Here is a 6000-nt window from a genome sequence, read left to right on the forward strand (position 1 = left end):
TTTATTTATTATTATTATTATTATTATTATTATTATTATTATTATTATTATTATTATTATTATATTTTGACTGAACTAATATATAATAATACTTTTAGCTTTTTATTATTTACACACCAACTAATATATTATATATTTTTATTATCATTTTCTGTTTGAAAAATATTTTTTATTATATTGTAAATGTTAATACGTAATTTCATATCAATATTAATTATATCTGCCTCTACAAATAATATAAAATATTAATTTATCTTAAAAATTATAATTCAAGTTTTATTAATAAATTTCATAATTTAAATAATCTTGTATTGCTTTTTATTTTTTGCAATAATTGTATTTTAATGAAATTATATGATAAAATATTTTTTATGTTTTTCAATAAATATCTTTTCATATTCAAGTTATATTTTATACTTTAGTTTAATGTATTTTGTCTTGTTTATAAATATTTTATTTATTTTTATAATCACTGATAGATTATTAGTTTTTTTGGACTAATAAATTATTTGCCGATAATAATTACTTGTATATTATAAAGTATAAACAACGCTAGTTCTATTTAAAAGTGTTTTACAACAAAAGTAGATATTTACAGTCTTCAAAATAGCTATTAAAAGTAAAATTAAAATGAATAAATTTATTAAATAATTTAAACTTGAAAGGTTGATTTGTTTTTTATTGCATTAAAAGGGTGTACTCGTTGTGAGTCCAGAGCAAGTTAGGAAGAAAATAAAAATATCTGATCCATGTTAAATTGAGGAGACTAACATTAAATAAGTATGTTCCTCAATCTGTTGCGCATTTGTGCGTACGTACGTGAACGGTGCTACTTCCAAACGAATTGATTGATATCTGCATCCATGATAAAAAAAATGTTATTAATATCTCTCTAATTTATTACAACAATTCAATTTTTGTTGTTGTCATTTTATACATTAATATTTCAAAATAAAATTTATATTAATTACAGTTTGATATATTTATTATAATCAACTCACATAATTTATTTTATATTTTAAAAGTCATTAATTTTTGTCTTTTCTCATATTTTAAAATTAAAAAATAATAATTTAATATAATTTTAATAACGTGACATACAATTATATGTTATAATTCAATTTAGATACATTAATTAAATTAAAAATATGAAGAAAAAAAATTCAGAAGTTGAAATCTAATTTTTTACGGTATTTTATTTCAATTTCATAAGTGTTAATCATTCTACATCATCGTACCGTATGTTACGTTATTTAAAACATCTAATATCATCATTTTTTAGTTAAAAAATTAGAAGGAGAGACCAAAGTTGTCGATTTTTAAAATAAGATGATCAATTTTGTTAATAATAAAAAATAAATAGACTAAAACTGCAATTAAACTAAATTTATATTTAAATGTGTTAAATTTAACTTTTCATATCATAAGACAAATTAGTAGTATTAATAAGAATATGTTCGAAAAAATAATAATAAATATACGTAGTAAATTTAAAAATAATACTTGTATTTAGAGAAAATTTTGTTCCTTCTAAATGGTGTTTATAATTAAACTCAGAAGTAGTATAAAATTGTGGATAAAATATTTTCAGAAACATTGCAAAATTCAATACGTTTATTGTATAGTATGTTTGGATACATTGTACAATTGTGATTGTAAGTTCTTAAGACAATTTAACAGTGGTTTTTAAGAAATTATAAATTGGTGTGGTGTTATTGAAGATAAGTGGCATACTTTCTTCCGATGTGAACGAACAGTAAAATGTTGGACAACGGTTCATTTGTGGAGTTAGGAGCAGATTCTCTTGCAACAGAACAACAATTTTCATAGTGTTTTCTTCGCGGACTACAATTTATTTAGGAGTCAATAGTTGACCATTTTTGTGACACTTTGGAGCATTTGAAAATGTGGAAATTATTATTCACGACGAAGGATATTTGATGAGTCCCACGAAAATAGTCTGTGTTGCTCAAGACGCGTTAGCATCTTTCAAATTGGCTTTAAATTATCTCTCTACACTGCAAAATTTGGCTTACAATAAGGGATTCTTAGGCCATGTCGAGAGATGGATTCTTAAAATGCAATATGGATTGTGTTTAATTTAATGCACATCGAAATATTGATTTTGAAATATGATTTAGAGGATCATTGGGAGAATTTATCTATGTTCACTCATCTTAGACTAACTCTTATATTAGGGTTGCTAGGAAATAAACCCACATATCCCTATTGTTTTTTCAACTTGCTCTTATATTAGGGTTGCTAGGAAATAAACCCACATATCCCTATTGTATTTTCAACTTGCTTTTTATTTGAGATGTTCTTATATGCATTTTGAATCATACAGGAGAGTTGTAGTCGATATTATTAACGATTCAAAATATTACGTCAATAAATTAAATACTATTTAGATTAATGTTGAGATATCTAATCCACTCAAATTGATTTTCAATTGACTTTTGTAAAGAGGCAAATTAATATGATTGTTCGTGTTTTAACTAGAACTTTTGTATTAGAGACTAAACTCCCATTTTATTTTGTTTGAGATTAAGTTCGAGCCTGAGTGTTAATATTTCTTAGATAAATTTTAAAAATTAACGTGACATTTTAGAGAACATGACTTCATATGTCATCCTATTTTAATTATATGTCATAATAATATATTTAAATAGGGTGGTTTGCAGATTTAAGATATATATATATAGAGTGGTAAATAGATAATTGGTTCAACCATTCCATATAACAAAATTAACGATTAATTATTAATAATTTTAATATATATATATATATATATATATTTAAATTTATGCTAAATTTCTTTGATTTTTAGTCCAAATTATTCTCTATCTTCATATCTTTTTTTATCTATGCTTTTAAGTTAATTCATGTGTATAATCTAAATTTTTAAATAATTTCTTTTAGACAAATTTACATCATAAGAATTTTCACACAAAAATTTAGAATTTTTTAACAAGAGATTGATTTAGTACGAATTTTTATCAAGAAATAAAACGATATCGATTCATTCAAATTAATAAAATATATTATTATAAAATAATTGATAAAATACATCGATTAATAGCTCAACCGATTTAAGTTGAAGGTTAAAAAAGTAAAAAAAAAAAAAGAAGAAGAATGAAGAATGAAGATTTAATCTTAAATAAAAGAGACCAACATAAATTAAATAAACACCACCAAACAAATGATTTAGTACGAATTTTTATCAAGAAATAAAACGATATCGATTCATTCAAATTAATAAAATATATTATTATAAAATAATTGATAAAATACATCGATTAATAGCTCAACCGATTTAAGTTGAAGGTTAAAAAAGTAAAAAAAAAAAAAGAAGAAGAATGAAGAATGAAGATTTAATCTTAAATAAAAGAGACCAACATAAATTAAATAAACACCACCAAACAAAACCAAACCGACGAACAAAAGAAAATGGTGTTGCCCTCAAAGAAACTTATGTAGTGACTTTTTGTATGATTAGAGCATTTACTTCCATCAATATCGTAAAACTTGGTGTGGCAAAATAAACACAATATTAATTTTGCCTTTTCAAATAAAAAATGAACCAAATATTAGAATAAGCGGTTTAGACAAAAGGGGAGCGAACAACAGCTGAGTAGTATCCACATCATGAAACCGCTGTAGCCCCACATTTTGCTTCATTTGGCTAATCACATTCATATTGCTGTTTTTTTTCTTCAAATCCCTTTAATGCACTCATTAAAAATAAAAAAACAAATTAATTTTTTTAAGACATTGAATATACAATTTCTTAAAATTTATAGATATTTTTTTTAGGTTTTCTGTAGATGTTTCAGAAACATTTGTTAACATTTTACCTTTTTCCTTTTATACTAGATATTGAATATGTCACATTCACAGGAGTATATTTATATTTTAAAGTTTTGAACAAGATTAAATTTAAAATTTATAAAATTGTGTAACTAAAAATGTAACTTTTTATATAACTACAAATATAAAATTTAATCAACATAAAATTGATTTCTAAAACAATATAAAATATTACATAATGCAGAATCCACTTAACATTTATTGAGATATAAAATATTGCATAATACATAGTGTGATACATTTTGTTGTTATACTTAAAATATTTTTATTATTGTAGGTATAAAATTTAACCTTTTTAAGAGGTCTAAAACCCTTATTTTACATGTTTGGGCTTTAAACTAACCCTAACAAAATGGGCTTTAGACTAACCCTAACACATCGTAATATATGTATCAACCAACATATATAACAATATATCAATATCTACTTATAAGTTTTTTCTTCCATAAACTTTCAATAAGTTAATGAAAGTCAATACACCAACCTAACTGTCAACTAAATTGTAAGATTAATTATTTTTAGCATAAAAAATTATATTAAAATTAATGTAATTTTTTGGTTTCTAATGTAAGTTTAATTATTTTTTAATTCTATCGTTTTAATTAATATCATGTATACTATTTTCACAGCATTATATTTTATTTTGCATTTATGATTGTGACAAATTCACCGGTTGTCGATAAAGATAATTTGATAAAAATATTTTTAGTTCTTACAAAATTACGACATCTCAAATTTAATTCCTAAAATGATTATTCAATTTTTTCTATATATATTAAATTTTATATGGAATTTTTTAGTTCTATCAAACATATAAAAAAAAAATCAAAATAAGGGCTAAACCCCTTGATAATTTCCTATGCTAGACCAAATTAAATAAAGTTGAGTAACAATCTTTGTTCATTATTTTTATATCAAAAAATAGGATGATGTGACGGTATTTTAATTTAAAATAGAGAAAATTTTAAATGTCAACAATAGTTATAAATGAATTTATATTTACTTTCTATCAATGATAAATATAAATATACTCGTTTACAAAACATTATAGAGATATATCTTAAAACTTCTTTTAAAGATATATTTTACCAAATAAAATTATAATGTTGTACCAAAAAGAAAAAGTAAAATGACAAGGGTATTAATGAAATAGATCGTTTACCGATTTATTATGGTCCTCAAATTTGAAAAGTTTTGCTTATAAATTTGATGAAAATCTTTGAGACTAGTCTTCTTTCATATATTTGGTATGCATATAAGTGAAAAATATGCAGAAGAATAACAGTCAAAGGAAAACGCATATGTAACTTTTTTATTACAGGATGCACTCTTTTTTTATTGACACATGCACATGTTTGAAAAGACTTTTGTATTTGACTTAATTTATTCTCTTACCATTTTATTTTAGATTATTGTGAAATGTGTTGAAAATATTTATTTTGAAGAGCACTAAACTTTAAAAGAATTTGATAGAAGTTTCCGTATAATAATAATATTCACCTAATATTATTCATTAGTTGTCATTAAATAATAATTATGTTTGTTTTTTATTTTAGAGTTTTATATTATATTATTGTGTTGTCATTGTATTTTCTTTAATTTTTCTCTTTTTTTTTCAATAGTTTTGATGATGTAACTATTCATACAATTTTTATTTTTGTTGATTTACCCAAAAAGAAAAAATATATTTTTAAATAAGAGATGAAATATACAAGATGATAGACATTTTAAAATATTTTTAATTTGATTCAACGAGACAAAGAGAGTTTCAATGAATGAAAAATATCCTTTTAAGTTATGATATTTAGCATCATATTAAATAAAAAATATTTAAAGTCAGAACTTTAAACAAACATCTGAATCCATTCACATTTAAAGAAAAATTAAAATTAACTTAGGAGAGATTTTACCCTCTTCCTGAAAAAAAAAATGAATTAGATATTAGAATCTATTATAATCCTTCTTTTTTCTCCTACAACCAAAAAAATCCTTAAAAAACACGGAGGAAGAAGTTAAGGGTCAGTTTGATTCACATACAAAAAATTCTATTTTAATATTTAAAAATTTTAAAACTAAAAAACTTGTTTGAATTATTTGTTTTTAAAAACTGTTTTGTAAAACTATTTTTAA

The sequence above is a fragment of the Cicer arietinum genome, chromosome 5 (assembly GCF_000331145.2).
Source record: "Cicer arietinum cultivar CDC Frontier isolate Library 1 chromosome 5, Cicar.CDCFrontier_v2.0, whole genome shotgun sequence".
Lineage (NCBI taxonomy): Eukaryota > Viridiplantae > Streptophyta > Magnoliopsida > Fabales > Fabaceae > Cicer > Cicer arietinum.